This window comes from Schistocerca serialis, chromosome 4 (genome assembly GCF_023864345.2).
Source record: "Schistocerca serialis cubense isolate TAMUIC-IGC-003099 chromosome 4, iqSchSeri2.2, whole genome shotgun sequence".
In the NCBI taxonomy this organism is placed as follows: Eukaryota; Metazoa; Arthropoda; class Insecta; order Orthoptera; family Acrididae; genus Schistocerca; species Schistocerca serialis.
This window is the reverse complement of record NC_064641.1, coordinates 268,099,820-268,125,432: the sequence shown is the minus strand read 5'-3', so window position 1 is coordinate 268,125,432 and position 25,613 is coordinate 268,099,820. Positions and strand designations below refer to the sequence as shown.

General features: G+C 42.5%; 1 pseudogene; it reads right to left on the bottom strand.

The window, feature by feature from the left end:
• Positions 1 to 13,516: 13,516 nt before the first annotated feature.
• Positions 13,517 to 13,633, bottom strand: LOC126475775 (5S ribosomal RNA; annotated as a pseudogene).
• Positions 13,634 to 25,613: the final 11,980 nt, after the last annotated feature.

The following is a 25,613-nucleotide window of genomic DNA, read 5'->3' as shown; positions in this document are numbered from 1 at the left end:
AAACCCCACCACCCTATGGCACAAGTCGAAGAATCTGCAGCCTACACGGTCGCAGAACCGTCTCAGCCTCTGATTCAGACCCTCAGGCTATTGAACTTGAATGGGGTAAAAGCAATTTTAATTATGTTTCCCCAGTCCGAATTCAGATTTTCCTACATTTTCCTAAATCATTCAAAGTAACCTGAGCAATCAATTTCTGCAAGCAGTTACAGAGGTGTTTACATCAGAACGAAATCTTGTGCACATTTATTTCTACAAGTTGTTTTACCACGTTAATTTCAGCAACTTGCTGCAAGTACTTGCAGAAATGTTTCCACTAATGTTGCGTCGGGAGATAGACACAGGAGCAGCCCAGATGCAAAAGCCGCTAACTACATGATAAGTGAAACTGGGATGATCGCGAAAAACTCGTTCCATCCAAACTATTAAAGTTAAGGACTTAATTTTTTTAACAATAGGTAAGAAATTAAGTAATTACTCACTAATAAAAGCTGAAATCTGCGATTATGTTTTAGACGTTAAAATCTTAAGTGAAATATTGACTTAGCGATTTCTGCACCCGATTTATGCAGTTAGCCGGTTTTGCAAACATATCGATCAAATTACACTATTCGATCACATATTAGGAATGACACAAGGATGGAATTTAATGATTGTGACTGTAAACGGAAAACATTTAATTTCAAAGAGTAGTCTGAAAATTCTAAAAAACTGTCATATAAAGGAAAGACTGACTTATTTAACATCAAAAAGAGAACAAAAATGAATGTTTAACATTAGGTTTTTTTTAAAAAAAAGAAGAGACACCATTGTGCTTTTGACATCACAAAATACTGTAGAAAATAAAATAAGCTCCAAATTGCATCTTCGTAAATATCGACAAAATATTAGATAATGAAAAAATTGGCAGAAAGTTGCATCTTAGTTAAAACAGCGACAAAAAATTATAGAAAATGAAATTGGATGAAAATTGCTTTTGAGTGACATCGACCTCAACACTATCAACTAAAAATCGTTTCTGCCTTCCTCCGAGTTCTGAGGGTTGGCAGCAGCCGGAGGGACCCTGGGTGTGCCTACCTACTTGTCGAACATCTAGCTGTAGAATTTGAATTTGTTGTTGGTCGACCAACCTTCAGTAAAGTGGAGCTCCAGAAGCTTTTTGACGTCTCTGAGTTTCGCTTCTGAACGTTCTAAACCTGCTGTGATTGGTGTTAAGCCATTTGCTTTGCGTAAATTTTTTCCTTAGTTCAGGATGCTCTTCCCCTCTCCAGCTTCAAAATTGTAGAAGGGCTCTCCAGGCTGGAAATGCCAGTTACTACACTCCTGGAAATGGAAAAAAGAACACATTGACACCGGTGTGTCAGACTCACCATACTTGCTCCGGACACTGCGAGAGGGCTGTACAAGCAATGATCACACGCACGGCACAGTGGACACACCAGGAACCGCGGTGTTGGCCGTCGAATGGCGCTAGCTGCGCAGCATTTGTGCACCGCCGCCGTCAGTGTCAGCCAGTTTGCCGTGGCATACGGAGCTCCATCGCAGTCTTTAACACTGGTAGCATGCCGCGACAGCGTGGACGTGAACCGTATGTGCAGTTGACGGACTTTGAGCGAGGGCGTATAGTGGGCATGCGGGAGGCCGGGTGGATGTACCGCCAAATTGCTCAACACGTGGGGCGTGAGGTCTCCACAGTACATCGATGTTGTCGCCAGTGGTCGGCGGAAGGTGCACGTGCCCGTCGACCTGGGACCGGACCGCAGCGACGCACGGATGCACGCCAAGACCGTAGGATCCTACGCAGTGCCGTAGGGGACCGCACCGCCACTTCCCAGCAAATTAGGGACACAGTTGTTCCTGGGGTATCGGCGAGGACCATTCGCAACCGTCTCCATGAAGTTGGGCTACGGTCCCGCACACCGTTAGGCCGTCTTCCGCTCACGCCCCAACATCGTGCAGCCCGCCTCCAGTGGTGTCGCGATAGGCGTGAATGGAGGGACGAATGGAGACGTGTCGTCTTCAGCGATGAGTCGCTTCTGCCTTGGTGCCAATGATGGTCGTATGCGTGTTTGGCGCCGTGCAGGTGAGCGCCACAATCAGGACTGCATACGACCGAGGCACACAGGGCCAACACCCGGCATCATGGTGTGGGAAGCGATCTCCTACACTGGCCGTACACCACTGGTGATCGTCGAGGGGACACTGAATAGTGCACGGTACATCCAAACCGTCATCGAACCCATCATTCTACTATTCCTAGACCGGCAAGGGAACTTGCTGTTCCAACAGGACAATGCACATCCGCATGTATCCCGTGCCACCCAACGTGCTCTAGAAGGTGTAAGTCAACTACCCTGGCCAGCAAGATCTCCGGATCTGTCCCCCATTGAGCATGTTTGGGACTGGATGAAGCGTCGTCTCACGCGGTCTGCACGTCCAGCACGAACGCTGGTCCAACTGAGGCGCCAGGTGGAAATGGCATGGCAAGCCATTCCACAGGACTACATCCAGCATCTCTACGATCGTCTCCATGGGAGAATAGCAGCCTGCATTGCTGCGAAAGGTGGATATACACTGTACTAGTGCCGACATTGTGCGTGCTCTGTTGCCTGTGTCTATGTGCCTGTGGTTCTGTCAGTGTGATCATGTGATGTATCTGACCCCAGGAATGTGTCAATAAAGTTTCCCCTTCCTGGGACAATGAATTAACGGTGTTCTTATTTCAATTTCCAGGAGTGTAGTAACTTTATCTGAGCTTTCCGCATCTTATTTCCAATCTTGAACAGGTTATTCATTTTGTCCTAGACGTACTACCGTTGTCAATTTCTCGATATGCTGCATGTATACAAATGGGTTTTCAATGACGCTCAACTTGCGGAATTGTCTTTTGATTTTACAAAAAACCGAATTAGGTAGGATGAAAGAGAGACCCAATATTGGGAACTACAGTTCTGTTTCTTCCAGACTGATGGGAGCTTCGAGAGGAAATAGGCGACATATAGAATGCTGATCATCGTCCTGTTTTTAATCTGGCGCCACATCCGCCGGAAAACAATCGAAGTTTTTCCCTCCTTCCGTGTTTTGGTGAGTTAGTCTTTGGTCAACCATTGACACTATTTCGTTTTCATGTTGCATCCAAATATACGAAAACATTGTGTCGGTGTTCTGGTGGAACTCCGAAGATCCTTGACAGGTCTGTAAAGTTGTAAGGGCACATTCAATGACAGTAACAGGCCGTTTGGTCAGGCACTTCTTTGACACTCGTACTGAGAGTCACTTCAACTTCGCTGTTCTCTTTCAGCTTTGTGTAGAAGATGTCAGCTCTCGTTTTGTCGACTTTGAGCTGGGTTTGCACGCACTCCTTTTCGGCGCTTCTTTTACCGCTTCAACACGATTTTCCATCGAAAGCATGTCATGAAGGTACCAACATATGAGTCACCAAAGTCAGTACTGAAACCTTGGCAAAAAATGCTTGTGTAGACATCGTATTTGACAACATTTTCAGGGTTCTGTTCACAATACATGATCAACATCTTGATTACGCTCAATTCGTTACTTAAATGACTCTTTGGGTGTTGGTTCCTCGGGAGTAGAGATGTTTAAAGGTGTTGAATTTCTTAGTGTGATGTTTTACACACTCTTTTCTCGCTCCATACACCTTGGTTCTTCTGTTGCCTGCTCTCGTATCAGTGGGAACTGCATCTTGGTCTAAAATTTTGTGGCATGACCTGGTAACCCTATCTATGTTAATTTGTAAAACTGACACAAAAGCCACTTCGCAAACAGCAACATTTTCGATCTCCTGGCCCCTCTTTTCGGTAAAGAAAAATGGGAGTTGATGGTTCTTTTCCTCTTTTCGTCCTCGCCGGATCTTCTTTTAGGGGATATGGTAGAGACACACTGAGCTACATAGTTTCTCTGCCACTCTCGTCTTTTTTTCTGGTAAAACTTTTGGTGATTTTTTCTTGCCTTGCACGGTAAGTTCATTATGTGTTAGTTTTCCAAAGAGATGTTTAAAATCAGGCGTCTTTGAGAAGGCCTTGGATTCATATTTGAAACAAAGTCCCATGCTTCAGTAAATACTAGCAGTAAATGATGACTAGGGGGAAGAAGCAGTGATCAACCAAGCAAACTGTGCACTCACAGTAACCGCACATGTAGAAGATTAGTATAACAGCAGAGATAATCTTGGTTCCACTCTCACAGAACATTGCAACATTCACAGATGTATAAACACAGTAGAAACACAGCATCACTTAGCATGATACATCAGAACATGTAGACCTAAGAAAGAAATTCATTATATTGCAGGTATTAGTAAATGAGCATTTGCTACAAGTATTAACTGAACATGGTCCGGAATTTAATGAAATTAACTATTATAAACTAGATGATTAAGTAATGGTACACAGTTATTACAGGAAACAGAATGAGACTAGAGGTGTGGCGATCTTTGTGAGAGAACATTTTCAGTCTAAGAAGTTTACATTTATTTAGCAATATAGAGAAGAGGGGATATGAGAAGCGAGTGGTATGGCAATTCATTTAAAAGAGCATGGAGTCAATGTAGTAAAACAAAAAGTGATAGGAATAGACAGATCATCTTGTGAAGATGTAATCCATTTTGTCAACAGCTTCAATACCATAATTAGGCAAACTGGTCCCAAAGACCTTACTATACTTGGAGACCTTAACATTGATGCAAACTCCAGCAACATAGCTAACATGAAACTTTTAGATGTATCACCTTCATACTATCTTAGTAATACAGTTACCATGGATACCAAGGCCTCAGATTCTACTTCTACCAGGATAGATTAACCAATAATTAACAAAACTGACTTGATTTTTTTCCTTCCAAAAAGTCAATATCTTACGTCATTCCCTTTTAATAGGGCCATAGTAGGTGATGTCCAATGGTTGGATGATATGTGCTGAGTTCAGTGGCAGACACACAAACATTACACCATTATCCTCACGAGCTTTTACAATTTCTAATTTGGTATGGAAACTTACGTTGTCCCCAATCACAACCTTGCCACCAGACAGATTTTTCAACTGTGGAAGTAAGGTGGTCATAAACCAATCTTCGAATGTCTCAGAATCAAACCATCCACTTTTTGCTCTGTTGTACCTGCATCCTGCAGGACCACCTTTAGTCCATGTAGACCATAAATGCTCCGACTTATACATCATGTAGGAAGGTAACATCTCTCCACAGCCACTTCTACAAAGCATTAAAGAAATACAAGGCTTTGTTGACTCCATTATACTTTCAACGTACTTCAGCCCCCTTTTACGAATGATTTTGCTTGCTCTAGGGCCATCTCACGGGTTCGTCTCTTCATAATTCCTTATGTTCTCCTCTGGAACGTTACTGAGCACAGTTTGCATGTTGTCAAAATAATCACTGACAACAGTTTCATCAATAGCAGCCCTTACTCGTTTGATGTTGCTTGCTGTAGACACTGTTAACTTAAGGTGACTTCTAAATGACGCTGCCCAATTGGGACCTGGAAAGTTGTTTTTAAAACTGTTTGTCAAGATAGTATTTTATGGAGTATATTAAATCAAGATCAGTGATAGGAAATCGAAATGTAGCTAACTTGTCAATATGAGCCTCTTCTTGATTGAAGACTATAGGATGGCCATATTTCTTTGCTGGTAGGTCTACTGGTACCAGTAACAAATAGGTTTTAAGCTTATTTATTATTGTGCTTTTATGTACATTGTAATACTGACTTGCACTTCGTTGTGTTCTTACTCCACTTCGTATGTCCTTCAATCAAGCTTCCAAGATCTCAACATTATAATCAGTGTACTTTCTTGAACCTCTTGTACATTATCACCATTGTGCAATCAGCTACTGGACAAAAACAACCAAAATAATATTGCACAACAGTAACATATACAACAACGTTAGTAAAAATATTTGTGTTTTAATCTGGAAGTAAAAAGCGTATTTTTAAATTGATGGGGCTACTTTAGTCCAAATTAGGCCTAGTACAAAGCAGCCCTGAAAAACTAGTTTTAGGCGAAGTTTACAAAAAGTTAAACATGTACTGTTTGAAAAAAGAAGAAGCAAACACAATTATCACACATTGGTAACAGGCTATGAAAGATGATATTTTGATACTTACCTTATTTTTAACTTGTTACTGAATTCGTCCACAATGAAAAGTTTGGAGGTAAACAAATCACAAATCAAAACAAAGGTTTACAAAAACTCCAGTGTTGCCAGTGGTAAAAAATTTTAAATTACCCAAAACTATAAAATACCCTCAAGTAGGGTATAAAATATATTTTAAACCAAAAAATACCAATATATTTTATTTTCTTTGTTCAGCACAGAAATTTAAACCTTTTTCTGTTGGACCAAAGTAACCCAACAAAGACCAAAGTAGCCCCAGTCAGTGGCATTGTTAAACCAGTGCATAAGAAGAGAAATACAAAAGAGCTTTCAAACTACTGCCCAGAATAACTGTTCACTACCTTCAGTAAGGTTTTTGAAATGGTTATCCTTTCTCAGCTCTCTGTTTATTTTACAAAGAACAAATTGTTGACAGAAACACAGCATGGCTTTAGGAAAGATTGGTGCACAAGCACTGCAGTTGCTGAATTTCTTCGTAAAGAGTACACCCTCCTTGACAAAGTTATAAAGACAGCAGGCATATTCTTAGATTTTTTCCAAGGCTTTCGATCCAGTCAGCCCTGGTTTGCTCATTAAGAAATTTAAAGCTTACAACATCAAGAACTCATCTATGCAATTTGTCACCACATACTTGATAAATTGCAAACAGTGCACTAAACCTTCGTATAAAATAGATAATAAGGTAATAGATTTCCAGTCAGAGATACAGTAATCCAGGGGGTACCACAGGGATCGATTCTTGGTCCCTTTCTCTTCTTGCTTTATGCCAATGACATTACACAACCCTTCAACTCACATCTAGTAACTTATGCTGATCACACTGCCCTCTAATTTTATGAAAAAGACTTTGAGACATTACACTCAGCTGCAACTAAGGATGTCATGAAAGTAACCATATATTTTCTACACCAGGGTCTAAACACCAACATCAGTAAATCCCAGCTACTGACATTTAAAACAACTGGTTCTAATAAGGCTAAAATAAACAATACTTGCGATATTACATCAGCAGAAACAAATAACATTAAACTTCTTGGCGTCCACCTGGGCAAAACTGCCCAGTGAGTAAACCGCCTTACTTCTGAAAGTGAGAAAATCAGCAGCAACTTGTCTCTGATAAATCACCTGGCGAAAATAATCCCAAATCAAACACTAAAAATTGTTTACTATGGAACAGTTTATCCATTTCTCAATTATGGTATTGAACAGTGGGTTTGTGGAGCAGACCTGCACATGAATAGAATATTAGTGTTACAGAAAAGAGCCATTAGGTTTATGCGTGGACTAAAGTCCAGAGAGTCTTGTCTTGAAACGTTTGTCCAACATAAATATTTAACAATATATTCCTTGTATTTGTACAAACTTATTATATATTTTCTGAATAACGAAAACAACGTAAATATGTGCAGTGACACACATAATTATAATACTAGAAGTGAGGGTAACTGCTTCAGGCCGAGGACAGAAGTAAAAATATTCCTTATGTTAATGGGCAGATATGGTTCATCAAGCTGCCACATGCTTTGAAAATTTGTGAACAAAACCTCTTCCACGGGCAGTTAAAAGCCTTCTTAGTAAATATATCCACTCAGTGAATTCTAATCTACTTGCAGTCTGTCATAACATATAATATAATTAGAATATTAAGCTGAATGTATACTATATGTAAGTGTTATGTATATTAATCCACTCAAGCTATGTATGACATTTGCAAAAGTCATCAGTTTGATGGCCTACATGCAAAACATGTAAATAAATAAATAAAGCACATCATGGGTCTTGAAAAGTAGGTAGAAGTCTGTACATGCAGATAAAATAAAAGGTATAGTAAGCACGACGAGCTAAGTTAAAAAACCGAGCAATGTATATAAAAATGCATGATTAAACCACATGATTGGTAGAAAATTTCATTTTTACTGCCAACATCCTATCCCCCAATAGTTGCTTAAAATCCTCCGCAACAGATAATTCCTGTGAAATTGAAACTGGGAGCAATCTGGCAACAGGGTAAGTGTAGTGCACAGTAAAAGTACGGGTGATCGCAAGAACTTCCTGCTGCTCTCGGCGAGATCTATTGCATTTAACACAAATTTTCTTAACTTTTGTTGTGGGCTACACTCTTACTTTTTGCCTGATAGTTACCAGTTTCAGTTTTGCATAATTAGCCATTAAATTGGTCGGACTATGCCACTGTGTAGAGGAGAGCACAGATCGTACCACGAATTTGTTGAGGTTACGTCATAACAATTAGTGTCAACACAATTTTCACTGCATAACATTGCTTTAAGAATACTTTTCACATACTTACCTTTCTTTTTTGGAAAAATTTCTCTTCCACTGATCGAAACACCTCTTCTTTTTCTGGGAGGGACTGTCGCCCACGGTATCGTTCTGGTCATTTGTAACTGCTATGACAGGTTCAACTTCTTGCAGAATTCCAACTATTTCTACTACTCCCATTTCATTTGAACCATCTTCTGTATTTAAACCGTCCTGACAACTGCTGGTCAGCTGAACTGTGCTTACCGTAGTATATTTCGACAATGCATCGGTAGCGAGAGCTTCACTGTTGCGTACACCTTCGCTACCGTGCAGCCAACGTAACTCTGAATGCGAAAAATATCCCTTCTAAACGTAACAAACTGTAAGGTAGCTTTGAATGCCTACATTGGTAAGTTGGCATGCTTTGCATCTGGACATGGCATGGCGAACGCCATGCCTGTTGATCTTGGCGGGTGTTGGAAGCATTTAGCAGGCTTTGCACTAGAAGACAATTTGAAGTTAGCGGTTGCTTTGAATCCAGGCATGGCATGGCGACCAGGTTTACAAAAAATTGGCGATCTTTGCCCCCAAGACAACATTCGGCTCCTCCAACCGAAAGCGATTTTCTACAGCCATTTTCAACGATTTATAGCAGATTTTGCACCCTGAAACCTATGCAAACGTGTAGCTGCTGAAAAAATCTATATGGCAGGGTGCCCAATTCGAAAATGCATTTAGCGACTCTTGCATCTGGGATAGTCGTGGTTAAAAACAGAGCAGCCGTTACTTATTGCTGTTCCATTATTATTAGTGAAGAAAAATCGCCACGAAAGACAACTTTATGAAAAAAAGAAATATTTGGGTAAAGAAATGGGTACAGAGTTGTTATTTAAATTATCAAGAGACTATTGAATGAAATGAAATCAGGCGACTTCGCTCAAATCAAAAACTTTCTGAGAATGTCGTATCTAGTTTAGTCCATCTCCGTCTTTAGGTAGAAACAAATATTCGAAAACGGGATACAAAAATGTAGCAATCTATATTATCAAGACTGGCCTTTCAATTACTGTTCGACTTTTGCAGGTAGCATTTATTACTTTTATGACAAATGTAGACTAGCGCATTTATGTTTCTGATAAAGTAAAAAAAACAGCTAAAAATTTAAAGATATTCTTCTTTCCCTTTTAGAGAAACCAAAAACCGGTGAATTCATTTCACATTTCTATCTTCGCCTCATTCTCATTTTCGACATTGACAGTCTCGAACCTATACCGAAAGCAAAAAAAATTCTGCAGGTTTGGGGAAAAAATCCAGAAAGTAGCAAGTTCGGCAATTACTTGCAGCAAGGCGCTAGATACTGTTCCCATCAACTTGCAGAAGCTACTGCAAAGTGATTAAACTTTCGGAAGTCGACTTTCTGGGAGTGTTTCCACGTGAAAGAACTTGCAGAAGTACATTCTGCAAGCGACTAGCGGAAGTTTACTTGCTCGTGGACACATGCCTTAAGGCAAACGCCACGACGGTTCCTTTGATAAGATCGCGGCCGGTTATTTCCTCCATCCTGCTCCAACTTATCGAGTGTTCAGTCTCTGATCATGCTAGTGCCTAAACTCACACCTTTTTTTTTAATGAAATGTTCACTGTGCAGAGAAGTGTACTTCCTGAACTGTCAAAACTTAAAGCCAGACTGGTTTAGGACCCAGCCCTTTGCCGTGAACTAACAGTTCTCTTGTCATTCAATATCATCTTATAGCTTCAATCTACTTGTACACTTCTCCCATATTTTTACGTTTTTGATACGAACGAACCTATGTTATTGTTTATTTCCATATCCATGTTTGAGGTTTTGACTCCAATTGTAACTCACCAGTGCTATTGTAGCCCTAAGATACTGTGTTTTAGCGTTTTATGAAGTGTAGAAATTAACATTTCTGACCATTTAAATCACTTGCGCCACTTTGAGATGTTATGAGATCTGGTTGGGTACTTGTGAAGTTTTTTTGAGGTAGTGCTTCATTATAGATAGTTGCATCATCTGCAAAATAGCAACGGTAAGGGCAGAGAATGTGAATTGAAGATTCCTATTCGAATAAAGATAGAAAAGGAGGAAAGAGATGAGGATTTTGATAATAAAGAAAATACCAATGGGCTAGGTCTCTATATTTTTCCACAGTAATTAGTGTACTGATGGAAATACATCTAATTTCCGTGTAATATGAGCCATTATCGAAGTTATCGTTTTCCAACAAAGCTATATTAAAAACATCGTTTTATTTAATCTAACCAATAACGCAGAATCAACAACTTACGGAATTAAGTGTTTTGTGAGGGCATCAACATGCTCTCGTATCTCCCCAAGGAATTTAATTCCTGAATATAAGGCAATAACAGAATGAACTCCACATGAAAGAGTTGTTGTTAGCAATAATAAGTAGATGATGAAAATTTATTTTCAGTTTCTTCGGACAATATCCTTCTGTTTTGAGATAAATTAACTGAAACAAAACATTCAGAGAATCACACTAATAAAACATCTCAGTGGACAGCGTTTTCATTTATTTTCTTCTTGATAGCAGATAGTGCCTTTCTTTTCTTGTGAAGCCAATTATTTCCGTTTCCTTTATTGTTTTCTTGCAATATCGTCGAATTATTTTTTCGGAGTAATTGAGTCGCGATTTCAGAAGGAATGCCCATTTCGCCGGCACCGCTGTATTAACGTGAAGCCCACGCGCAGGAAATCAACTCCCAGGGCACCCTATTGGCTGACTCTGTGACCGGCTCGCTGCCATTGGCGGCCGCCTCTCGATATATTGGTGAACGATGCATGGTCCGACTCGTAGGCCACTATGGTTTCTGTAGCTGCAGTTACCCTTCTGTTCCTCGCAGGCTCTTCGGGGTTCGTCATGGCTCTAGATGATACAGAGGAGGTAAGCAAACGATGGTTTTCGACTGACAGCAGGGATTGTGACGTCTCCGCGTGACTACACATTCAGGTTGGATGAAAATGAAATTTGCTAACAGACTTTCGCTGAGTATTCACAGTTGATGGATGGGCGCTTGTTAATTGAAACCTGTAGTTTCTGGTGCTTTTTTATGCTGCTGTTCTCATTATGTTATACCTCACATAAATTTATTTACGCCACTGTAGAAGTTATTTCGTTTTCTGAAACAAAAACATACTTGACACATTAAAACTATGTGCCATACTGAGACTCAAAACCTAACAGCTATTTTTCAAGGATGTTATTCTTTGCTTTTTTTTCTTTCTTTATTAGACGGAATTGTGTTAGCTTATAGGTTGTACCATATAACATGATCATAGTATAGTAATAAAATTGATCCACAGTTGTGGTTCTGTGAACTGGACTGCCTCGATCGTTAGATGTGATACCGATGGATGTATTATTCAGGAATCATGTATAGAATTTAGTTTACAAGATGCCTGTCGATATTCTCATATACGTGATAGTAAATTGTGTCGAAACCATGGCAGATACGCGGTAATATTCGCAGATTACGATGTGTAGGCCATACTGCATAACTGGACGCTTTACCTTTTGTCACTATCATTGCAGCCGATATTTTCATCAGATAGAAAATTGAAAATTCCAGGAAGAGTCAGTCAACATGCTGACTCGTCCCTCGCAGAATAAACATATAGGTAACGTTAGGGGTAGTCAGACTCACACTTAACATTTACCAGCTGACCTCTGTTCCGCGCACTATTCGCAAATGGAATAGGAAAGTGGGGGGAGTGACCTTGGTAGATGAAGTGCCCTCCGCCACAAACCATCATGTGGCTTGGGCAGTTTACATCTAGATGTATATACAGATACAGCTACAGAGCAGAAATCTCATCCATTGCTCTGTACTCCGAAATAACTGAAGATACATTATCTGCCATCGCATTTTTGAATCAGCTTACTGTACTATTTGTTGGAATCAATGTTATTCGAAATAACGAAGGCTAGGTCCAATTTGTGCAACCATCTCGTTTTTCACAATGTTCTGCTTTATTTATAGGTACATTTTTGCAAGTTACAAATATTAATTACAATAACATAATGAGTTTTATATGCAGCTAGTCCGCTTTTAGCATATTTTATAGCTGTGATTCGTCACAGATTTGATTTGTATAACCGTTAACTGTTTCCAATCGAATTTCAAACCATTGTCACGCAAAAAGAAAACTGTTCTGTCGAAGTCGATGGAGTCTGTCTGCGCTGGATTCTCTGTCATAAACATCTACATCCATACCTGCATCCATACTCCGCAAGCCACCATTTAGTGTGTGGCTGAGGGTACTTCGTGAATCACTGTCACTTCTCCCGTTTCCTGTTCCAGTCGTGAGTTGTTCGCAAGAAGAACGATTCCCGATAACACTGCGCTTCAGATCGAATCTCTTTAATTTTACTATCATGGCCATTTCGCGAGCTATACGTACTATGAACTACGCTCTCGGAACTTTAACAGTAAACCAAACCGTGATGCAGAATGCCTCGCTTGCAGCGTCTGTCACTGGATTTGGCTGAGCATCTCCTTGACTCTTTCGCACTTACTAAATGAACCTATAACGAAACGTGCTGCTCTTCTTTGGATCTCTCTGTTTACTCAATCAGACCTATTTGGTAGGGATCCCATACTGGCGAGCAATATTCAAGTAATAGTCGAACGAATGTTTTGAAAGCTCCATCCTTTGTTGATGGACTACATTTCCTGAAGATTCTTCCCGTGAATATCAGTCATGCATCTGCCTTACTCGCAGTTGATTGTATGTGGCCATTCCATTTAATATCACTACGCCTGCGTACTCTTCGATAGTTTATAGAAGTAATTGCTTCCAGGGATTGTTCTAAAATTTTGTAATCATACAATAATAGGTCTTTCAGCCTATTTACGTATATCACTCTGTCTTCAGGCCACGAGTGGCCTACCGGGACCATTCGACCGCCGTGCCATCCTCAGGGGAGGTTGCGGATAGGAGGGGTGTGGGGTCAGCACACCGCTCTCCCGAAGTCAAGATGGTAATCTTGATCGAAGCCGCTACTATTCGGTCGAGTAGCTCCTCAATTAACATCACGAGGCTGAGTGCACCCCGAAAAATGGCAACAGCACGTGGCGGCTGGATGGTCACCCATCAAAGTGCCAGCCACGCCCAACAGCGCTTAACTTCGGTGATCTCACGGGAACCGGTGTATCCAATGAGACAAGGCCGTTGCCCTGCCTATTTATGTACCTAGAAAATTTACATTTGTTTATGCTAAGGATTAATTGACAATCCCTGGACCAAATGTTGATCCTCTGCAGGTCTTCCTGCATTTCGATGCAATCTTCTACCATTACGACGTCTCGTAGAACTTCCAATGTTATCCACTGAGTCTCTTATATACAGGATGACCCAGGAGGAATGGTCAGTATTCAGCGGTATGACACGATATGACCTGATCATTCGAAGCCACTACGTTTCGTAAAAATGGGCTCTAAAATGCATACCTTAAGAGCTATAATTACTTCTTCGCCGCGCGGGATTAGCCGAGCGGTCTACGGTGCTGTAGTCATGGACTGTGCGGCTACTCCCGGCAGAGGTTCAAGTCCTCCCTCGTGCATGGGTGTGTGTGTGTTTGTCCTTAGGATAATTTAGGTCAGGTAATGTGTAAGCTTAGCAGTTAAATCCCATAAGATTTCACACATTTGCAATTACTTCTTCATCTTCGATACTGTGAAATAAATCTTTTCTACAGCAAGCTCTTTGATTCCCATATTTTGAAACGTGGTAGTATGTACCAAAAGAAGAAAAAATTCTGATAAACGTTGGCTTTAAAGTGCGTACTTTGAAAGCTACAAGTAATTCTTCACCTCCCTTCTGTGAACTGCATCTCTTCTACTGACCAAGTGTTCATATGTCTTAAGTATCCATTTTAGAGCCCATGTTTACAAGACACGTTTTTTAGTTTTTGGTCGTGCTACCTCCTCCTACAGTAGGGACAGAAAAGAGCTTGCAGCAGAAGAGATTTGTTTCCCAGTATCAAAGATGACGAAGTGATCATAGCTCTGCATTTATAGCCCATTGTTATATTGCTGAATATTTACCATTTCGCTTCAAACACCCCATATATTGAGGAAAGTACTGGTCCAATAGCACACCCTTGGGGTACACCTGAAGTTACTTTTGCGTCTGAACACTTCTCTCCATTGAGAATGACATGCTGTTTTCTGTCTGCTAAAAACTCTTTAGTCCAGTTACGCAGTTGGTCTTATATTTCGTTCTCTCGTATTTTGTTCATTAGTCGGCAGGGTGGAACTGTATCGAACACCTTCCAGAAGCCAAGAAGCACGGAATCAATCTGAGCTCCAGTATCTACTGCTTTCTGGTCTCTTGGACGAACTGAGTGAGATGGTTTTCACACAATCGATATTTCCGGGACCCATTTGGATTTCTACAGATGACATTTTCGGTTTCCAGAAATGTCATAATGCGTTGCTATGGTCTTCAGTCGAAAGACTGGTTTGATGCAGCTCTCCATGTTACTCTAACCTGTGCAAGCGTCTTCCTCTCCGAGTAACTGCTGCAACCTACAGGCTTCTGAATCTGCTTACTGTAATCATGTCTTGGTCTCGCTCTACGATTTTTTTACCCCTCACACTTCCGTCCAATACTAAACTAGTGGTCCCCTTATGCCTCAGATTGTGTCCCACCAAACGATCCCTTCTTCTAGTCAGGTTGTACCATGAATTTCTCTTCTCCCCAATTGTATTCAGTACCTCCTCTTTAGTTATGGGATCTACCCATCCAATCTTCAGCATTCTTCTGCAGCACCACATTTCAAAAGCTTCTGTTCTCTTCTTGTCTAAACTGTTTATTGTCCATGTTTTACTTCCATATGTGGCTACACTCCATACAAATACTTTCAGAAGGGACTTCCAGACATTTAAATCTACAGGGTGTTACAAAAAGGTACAGCCAAACTTTCAGGAAACATTCCTCACACACAAATAAAGAAAAGATGTTATGTGGACATGTGTCCGGAAACGCTTAATTTCCATGTTAGAGCTCATTTTAGTTTCGTCGGTATGTACTGTACTTCCTCGATTCACCGCGAGTTGGCCCAATTGAAGGAAGGTAATGTTGACTTCGGTGCTTGTGTTGACATGCAACTCATTGCTCTACAGTAGTAGCATCAAGCACATCAGTACGTAGCATCAACAGGTTAGTGTTCATCACGAACGTGGTTTTGCAGTCAGTGCAATGTTTACAAATGCGGGGTTGGCAGATGCCCATTTGATGTATGGATTAGCACGGGCCAATAGCCGTGGCGTGGTACGTTTGTATCGAGACAGATTTCCAGAACGAAGGTGTCCCGACAGGAAGATGTTCGAAGCAATTGATCGGCGTCTTAGGGAGCACGGAACATTCCAGCCTATGACTCGCGACTGGGGAAGACCTAGAACGACGAGGACACCTGCAATGGACGAGGCAATTCTTCGTGCAGTTGACGATAACCCTAATGTCAGCGACAGAGAAGTTGCTGCTGTACAAGGTAACGTTGACCACGTCACTATATGGAGAGTGCTACGGGAGAACCAGTTGTTTCCGTACCATGTACAGCGTGTGCAGGCACTATCAGCTGCTGATTCGCCTCCACAGGTACACTTCTGCGAATGGTTCATCCAACAATATGTCAATCCTCATTTCAGTGCAAATGTTCCCTTTACAGATGAGGCTTCACTCCAACGTGATCCAACTGTAAATTTTCACAATCAACATGTGTGGGCTGACGAGAATCCGCACGCAATTGTGCAATCACGTCATCAACACAGATTTTCTGTGAACGTTTGGGCAGGCATTGTTGGTGATGTCTTGATTGGGCCCCATGTTCTTCCACCTACGCTCAATGGAGCACGTTATCATGATTTCATACGGGATACTCTACCTGTGCTGCTAGAACATGTGCCTTTACAAGTACGACACAACATGTGGTTCATGCACGATGGAGCTCCTGCACATTTCAGTCGAAGTGTTCGTACGCTTCTCAACAACAGATTCAACAACGGATTGGTAGAGGTGGACCAATTCCATGGCCTCCACGTTCTCCTGACCTCAACCCTCTTGACTTTCATTTATGGGGGCATTTGAAAGCTCTTGTCTACGCAACCCCGGTACCAAATGTAGAGACTCTTCGTGCTCGTATTGTGGACGGCTGTGATACAATACGCCATTCTCCAGAGCTGCATCAGCGCATCAGGGATTCCATGCGACGGAGGGTGGATGCATGTATCCTCGCTAACGGAGGACATTTCGAACATTTCCTGTAACAAAGTGTTTGAAGTCACGCTGGTACGTTCTGTTGTTGTGTGTTTCCATTCCATGATTAATGTGATTTGAAGAGAAGTAATAAAATGAGCTCTAACATGGAAAGTAAGCGTTTCCGGACCCATGTCCACATAACATATTTTCTTTCTTTGTGTGTGAGGAATGTTTCCTGAACGTTTGACCGTACCTTTTTGTAACACCCTGTATACTCGATGTTAACAAATTTCTCTTCTTCAGAACGCTTTCTTTGGCGTTGCCAGTCTACATTTTATATCCTCCCTACTTCGACCATCATCAGTTATTTTGCTTCCCAAATAACAAAACTCATCTACTATTTTAAGTTTCTCATTTCCTAATCTAATTCCCTCAGCATCGCCTGATTTCATGTGACTTCAATCTATTATCCCTGTTTTGATTTTGTTGATGTTCATCTTATATCCTCCTTTCAAGAATGACAGTATCATCGGCAGACCTCAAGGTTTTTATTTCTTCTCCCTGGACTTTATTACCTGCTCCAAATTTTTCTATTGCTTCCTTTACTGGTTGAATAACAGGAATCAGCTACAACCATGTCTCACACCCTTCTCAACCACTGCTTCCTTCCATGCCCCTCAGCTCTTATAACTGCCATCTGGTTCCTGTACAAATTTTAAATAGTCTTTGCTCCCTTTATTTTACTCCTTCCACATTAGAATCTGAAAGAGAGTATTCTAGTTAACATTACAAAAAGCGTTCTCTAGGTCTACAAATGCTATAAACGGAGGTTTACCTTTCCTTAACCTATCTTCTATGAGAAGTCGTAGAGTCAGTATTGCTCGCGAATTCCTACATTTTTACGGAATCCAAACTCATCCTCTCTGAGGTCGGCTTCTACCAAAACTAATACATTCTTCTTGAAGTATGAGGGAATTTCGTCTGTCACATATACACTACTGGCCATTAAAATTGCTACATCACGAAGATGACGTGCTACAGACGCGAAATTTAACCGACAGGAAGAAGATGCTGTGATATGCAAATGATTAGCTTTTCAGAGCATTCACAGAAGACTGGCGCTGGTGGCGGCACCTACAACGTGCTGACATGAAGAAAGTTTCCAACCGATTTCTCATACACAAACAGCAGTTGACCAGCGTTGTCTGGTGAAACCTTGTTGTGATGCCTCGTGTAAGGAGGAAAAATGCGCACCATCACGTTTCCGACATTGATAAAGGTCGGATTGTAGCCTATCTTGATTGCAGTTTATCGTATCGCGAATTGCTGCTCGCGTTGGTCGAGATCCAATGACTGTTAGCAGAATATGGAATCGGTGGGTTCAAGAGGATAATACAGAACGCCGAGCTGATCCCAATGGCCTCATATCACTAGCAGTCAAGATGACAGGCATCTCATCCGCATGGCTGTAATGGGTCGTGCAGCGATGTCTCGATCTCTGACTCAACAGATGGGGACGTTTGCAAGACAACAACCATCTGCACGAACAGTTTGACGACGTTTGCAGCATCGTGACCTATCAGCTTGGAGACCATGGCTGTGGTTACCCTTGACGCTGCATTACGGCCAGAGGTGGTTGTTGTGGGTAGTGATTTCTCAGGATCTATGCACCCAAATTGCATGAAAATGTTATCACATGTCAGTTCTAGTATAATATATTTGTCCAATGCACCTGCGATGGTGTACTCAATGACGAACATGGGTGCACAAATGACAAAACGTCATTGTTTCGGAAGAATCCAGGTTCTGTTTACAGCATCATGATGGTCGCATCCATGTTTGGCGACATCGCAGTGAACACACATTGGAAGCATGTATTCGTCATCGCCATACTGGTGTATCACCTGGCGTGATGGTATGGGGTGCCATTGGTTACACGTCTCGGTCACCTCTTGTTTGCATTGACTACACTTTGAACAGTGGACGTTACATTTCAGATGTCTTACAACCCGTGGCTCTACCCTTCATTTGATCCCTGCAAAGCCCTACATTTCAGCAGGATAATGCACGACCCCATGTTGCAGGTCCTGTTCAGGCCTTTCTGGATACAGAAAATGTTCGACTGGTGCCCTTTCCAGCACATTCTCCAGATCTCTTACCAATTGAAATCGTCTGCTCAATGGTGGCCGAGCAACTGGCTTGCCACAATACACCCGTCACTACTCTTGATGAACTATGGTATTGTGTTGAAGCTGCATGGCCAGCTCTACCTGTACACGCCATCCAAGCTCTGTTTGACTCAGTGCCCAGGCGTATCAAGGCCGTTATGATGGCCAGAGGTGGTTGTTCTGGGTAATGATTTTTCAGGATCTATGCACCCAAATTGCATGAAAATGCAATCACATGTCAGTTCTAGTATAATATATTTGTCCAATTAATACTCGTTTATCATCTGCATTTCTTCTTGGTGTAGCAATTTTAATGGCCAGTAGTGTACATTCACATAATTATGGAAGGCTAAAATGTATTGTCAGTTGAAGATTTCATTTTATTTCCACCTTTCTGACAGTCAAGCGTTAATTGCCTTGCAGAACAAGGAAGTTATTTTTGTCGATTTTCTAACGAAATTTTCTGCTATTAATCTCTTCTTCTAAGGCAGACAATATACACTCCTGGAAATGGAAAAAAGAACACATTGACACCGGTGTGTCAGACCCACCATACTTGCTCCGGACACTGCGAGAGGGCTGTACAAGCAATGATCACACGCACGGCACAGCGGACACACCAGGAACCGCGGTGTTGGCCGTCGAATGGCGCTAGCTGCGCAGCATTTGTGCACCGCCGCCGTCAGTGTCAGCCAGTTTGCCGTGGCATACGGAGCTCCATCGCAGTCTTTAACACTGGTAGCATGCCGCGACAGCGTGGACGTGAACCGTATGTGCAGTTGACGGACTTTGAGCGAAGGCGTATAGTGGGCATGTGGGAGGCCGGGTGGACGTACCGCCGCATTGCTCAACACGTGGGGCGTGAGGTCTCCACAGTACATCGATGTTGTCGCCAGTGGTCGGCGGAAGGTGCACGTGCCCGTCGACCTGGGACCGGACCGCAGCGACGCACGGATGCACCCCAAGACCGTAGGATCCTACGCAGTGCCATAGGGGACCGCACCGCCACTTCCCAGCAAATTAGGGACACTGTTGCTCCTGGGGTATCGGCGAGGACCATTCGCAACTGTCTCCATGAAGCTGGGCTACGGTCCCGCACACCGTTAGGCCGTCTTCCGCTCACGCCCCAACATCGTGCAGCCCGCCTCCAGTGGTGTCGCGACAGGCATGAATGGAGGGACGAATGGAGACGTGTCGTCTTCAGCGATGAGAGTCGCTTCTGCCTTGGTGCCAATGATGGTCGTATGCGTGTTTGGCGCCGTGCAAGTGAGCGCCACAATCAGGACTGCATACGACCGAGGCACACAGGGCCAACACCCGGCATCATGGTGTGGGGAGCGATCTCCTGCACTGGCCGTACACCACTGGTGATCGTCGAGGGGACACTTAATAGTGCACGGTACATCCAAACCGTCATCGAACCCATCGTTCTACCATTCCTAGACCGGCAAGGGAACTTGCTGTTCCAACAGGACAATGCACGTCCACATGTATCCCGTGCCTCCCAACGTGCTCTAGAAGGTGTAAGTCAACTACCCTGGCCAGCAAGATCTCCGGATCTGTCCCCCATTGAGCATGTTTGGGACTGGATGAAGCGTCGTCTCACGCGGTCTGCACGTCCAGCACGAACGCTGGTCCAACTGAGGCGCCAGGTGGAAATGGCATGGCAAGCCGTTCCACAGGACTACATCCAGCATCTCTACGATCGTCTCCATGGGAGAATAGCAGCCTGCATTGCTGCGAAAGGTGGATATACACTGTACTAGTGCCGACATTGTGCATGCTCTGTTGCCTGTGTCTATGTGCCTGTGGTTCTGTCAGTGTGATCATGTGATGTATCTGACCCCAGGAATGTGTCAATAAAGTTTCCCCTTCCTGGGACAATGAATTCACGGTGTTCTTATTTCAATTTCCAGGAGTGTATTTGAAATGAAGTGTTTAATTCCACACACTGTTCGCTGCATTTCAAGTGCACTTTCTTAACCTCTAGCAAGTATGACGTTATGCCATAATAAAGAACCAAACATGAGATAACATAATACTGGTACTCCAAGAAAATTTACATCCCGAAAATTACATTGAAAAGCTTAATATCTGGTCGTGGCCTACGTCACTGGTAGTCTGGACATACAAATGTTCACTTTAAGTATGCATTTTAAATGTGGACATTTTAGCATGGGTCATGAAATTCTGATGATCTTGGAGTATCCTCTGATTCTTGTTTCTTTTATGACATAATGTAAGATCTTTTAATGTTTTACACGTACGAACATATGGGCTCCCTACGACATCGTAGCTGCGCAAGCGCGGTGATGCCTGTCATCTGGCGCTCTCTGGCAACTGCAGAAACAAACCTATTTGTAATAGGTCACGGGAAAATATTCCGAATGGTGGTTTGAAAAGCGTTGCTATCAAACTAACTTTCCTTTTATGCATGTTGAACTATGTGCGAGAATGTACTATGAATTTCTCAAATCACAGAGCGTTTTACGCTCATTTAAAAATCAACTCTTTGATGATGAGCCATTTAGATGAATTTCGAGCCCCGAAGCTCAGACATTTATGTCGTTATTAAAAATTTTACTGGAACATTTGTGCAATATATCTTACATTGTAATACAGGCATAAAAAATCCAACATTAAATGTGAAAGCTTAGCTTCTCTTGCAGCGTATTAATCTTCTAGACCGATATTATATGTGAAAGCTTTGCTTTTTGGTGGCAACACTATGTATATTAATTTAAACCATTAGCTTCTTTCTGTTTGTGTGTTCGCACTTCATAACAGTGATGTAACTATTGGCTGACTATATCATGTGTCCTCAGCTCTGAATACCTGTTGTCATCGGCTGGTGAGATGAGCTTTGCCTGGCTTACAAATGCGCATCGCTATCTCGATTTCAATGCTTCAGAAAGTAAAATGCGGTGTTTGGTGGAACTCGAATTTATAAAATATGCAGCGTAGATGTTGCTGCTCATCAAAGATGTTTCCAAAACGTATTTTTTTCCCTGTGCTTCGTTTTCTAAAGCACCATGAAATTCTACGCTTGTGTATAAAACCATAATCATTCAAAGGACTAATAAGTTATACAGTAATGTACACTAATATACACTAATAAGTTATACAGTTCCGAGAGTAAATATACTGTCAGTTAACAGGGAAAAAGTATGTTTTCACCCGGGAGAACGTGTATTTTTAACCGAGAAATCCAGGTGAAATCTGGTAATTTTTTTTCCTTGCCCGCGTATACACACTGTGTCTGCCATAAAAGAGATGTGAGCATCTGGAAAGGGTTGAGCAAGAGTGACGGCACATTCTAAAGCTGTTTTGAGATCTTTGAAAGGTTTCACCATTCATCAGACCACAACATCCAATGATTACCAGAAGTTTGCTTGACAGCTAATGCATCAGTAAGAAGGAACTGAAAAAAAAATGAAGAACCCCAAAAACTGGCAAAATTCATGAAAAGGAGGCACTGGGAGTGGCAGATCACAAATGCAGTTCACCAGATCTTGTGCAGGACACATACCCTCACAAAAGACAGTGTTCCCAAGCAACATAACAGAGGTGTGGCAAAGTTGTGATTTATTGTTATTAGTCTTGACTCTGTTACATGCCAGCAAGTCCTGTACCATGGCAATGTGTACCTTATGTTCCTTGTCAGAGGAGGAGAAAGTAACAGTGTTGTCTAAGTATGTATAGCAGCAAGAGCAGTTGCAGAGAAGTCAGCTTATGAAATATTGCTAAGTTTGAGTCATGTTTTTGAGGCCACAAGACGTGTAACAGAATTAATGAAGGCCAAAGGGAAGATCAAGGCTGTTTTTTGCATGCCACTCTGTTCCATTGGTATTTGTAAATATGTCTTGCAGCAGTCCAAAACGCTGAAAATATGTGCTCCGCTAAGTAGTTGGGTGAACTCTTGAATACATGGGACTGGATAACTGTCTATTGTGGTATGTGCACTGAGATAACAATAGTCACTGCGAAGGGGCACTGTACCATCCTTCTTGGAGACTAAGTGTGCGTGGGGAGACTAATTACTGTCTGACTACTGAACAATGCTTGCCTGCAGAATTTTATCCACTGCAGTCTTAGCAAGGGGCAGTTTGTGTGGAGGGAGGCAGTGTGCTTTGTGATGCACTGTGGGTGGAGGGGGGGGGGGCATCTGTTGTGATAATTTTATGAGTCGTCCCATTTGTTATAGCATTCATTTGAAGTGGGAGTCAGTAGCACACAAAAGTCACTAACCTGAGATGCCGTCAGTGCGGGTGAGGGCAAGTGTGCCACAGTCGTAAGAGGCACGCTGCTGTGGTCAAGATACAGCAGCACAGACAGCTGGAATTTGAGGCATTGCACACCAGTGGGCCATTGAGAGGTGTGGTTCAATTCTGCATTGTGAGTGTGTAGGTTGGCAACTGCAGAACACTTGGATTGAAGCTGAGCAACGGAAATGGCGAGGCAGTTCACCAGAGAAGAGCACTTGATTAGAGCTGTGTCAGTACCGTTGGAGGGCTGAGGGGGAAGTGGAGCTGAGTGAGCGACTGAACATGCATTATGTGTACCTGAAGGTTGTTGCAATAAAGCAGGCGGCAGGAGGTCAGGTGACAGACAGAAGTGGATCAGGAAATCAATTTAAAGTACTGGGTCATCAACATCAGGGATGCGAAAGGACCACTTGAATAGTTCACCAGAGATTAGTTTAATAGGTAACACTACAATACTGTTGATGCGAAGTGTCAATTTATTTACCACTCAAAGGAAAAGTTTGGTTGGTATCACATCCACTACAGTGAACGAGAGTGGAACAACACTAATATCAGCTCCAGTGCTGGTAGGAAAATGATGAGACAAGCATAAATCCAAAGCATATAGACGGCCATGGTGCCTACTGCAATCTGTGTGAAGTGTTTGGGAATGCACAGGGTTATCAACAGTTGCAAGTGGTGACCCTGAAAGTTGTTTGGAACCAGCATAGTGGATGTACTGGGTGAAGGACTATGTGTGGGTCAGCTGCAGCTGCTATGCCTTCCACAACAGTGGGAGAGGGGAGTGGAGGGGGGACTGCATTGACTTGGCTGCAGTCAATGAAGCTTGGCACTGGTGGTTCCTGTTGCTGGTCGCTAGGTGCCTGGGTTCGTTGCCCTGTTCAAGGTGAACCAGCACCAACCTCTACCAGCCAATGGAGGAAGTATAGCTGCCGGCATAGCAACCTCAGTAGCAGATGCTGCACTGCATGAGGGAAGTACGCAGCAGTGTTGAATAATGGCGTATGTCTTGTCAGCCAACAGTAGTTTATCCTCACATGATGATGAGGTATGAGGAAGCAGTTGTAGTTGTAATTCCTGTGGCAGTTTTACTAACCACAATGTCCAGAGTGCTAAGTCTGGTATGACCTCTGTCGTGACTTGAGCCGGAAGCGTTGTCGCAGCTGGGAGGGGGTTCTGTCACTTAACTGTTACCGTAAATGATGCTGCCGATTGCATCTGCTTGTGTACATGAAAGACCCTCAATGAGGAGTGCATGAACAGAAAAATATTTATTATGCTTAGCAGTAAGTCACTAATAAGATCGGGGTGGTCATGCAAATGGTCCACCAAACAAATAAAATGAGTGCCGTTGTCTACAATAACATGTGTGTCCAAAAAATTGTCCACTAGGGGCTGTACATTTGTATCAGTGGCAGCTTTGGAAAATGGCTTGGAGGCAGAGCCTATAGCAGAGTCGGTAGAGTGCAGACCATATGAGGGTTTGGACACGTACGAGGGTAATCCCAAAAGTAAGGTCACCTATTTTTTTATAAGAACATAGACCTGTTTATTTCTATAATGGTTTACATCAGTTTACAGCCTGAACATTTATCTATTTTTTGACATAAGCACCATTTCTGTCGATGCATTTTTGTTGACGCTGTGGCAGTTTTTGTATGCCCATGTCATACCAGCTTACCGCCATGCTGCTCAAAAAATTATGCACCTCTTCTTTCACCTCATCGTCGGAGCTGAATCGCTTTCAGGCCAAATGTTCTTTTAACCTAGGGAACAGGTGATAGTCACTGGGTGCCAAGTCAGGACTATAGGGTTTGTGTGTGCTTATGTTCCACTGAAACTGTTGCAGGAGACCATCAGTTTGCCAAATGATGTGTGGGTGAGCGTTGTCATGGAAAATGTGTACACCCTTGCTCAACATTCCTCTTCTCTGGTTCTGAATTGCCCATTTGAGTTTTTTCAGTCTCACTGTACCTGTCAGCATTAATTGTGGTCCCAGCGATTCAGCTCCGTTGACGAGGTGAAAGAAGAGGTTCATAACTTTTTGAACAGCATGGCGGAAGCTGGTATAACATGGGCATACAAAAACTGCCACAGCATCTACAAAAATGCATTGACAGAATTGGTGATTATGTCAAAAAATACCTAAATGTTCAAGCTGTAAACTGATGTAAACCATTGTAGAAATAAACAGGTCTATGTACTTATAAAAAAATAGGAGACCTTACTTTTGGGATTACCCTCGTAGTATCCAATGGCACCCGACTGTGCAGCAGTGATAAGTGCGATGTTCTGATGAAAGTCTGGCACTTGTGTTGGCACAATACTATGCCCGGCACTTACAACTCATGTGGAGAAAGGGCCTGTATGGTCTCACAACTAACACAGCATGGCCAACAAGGAAGAATCATGAAGCAAGTCAGATGAAATGAAAGTAGCAGTGCTGAGATGTGCCACTGGTGATCCGTCATCCATGGTCTGTGTAGAAGGGGGCAGCACAAGACCATGAGTGAAAACATCAA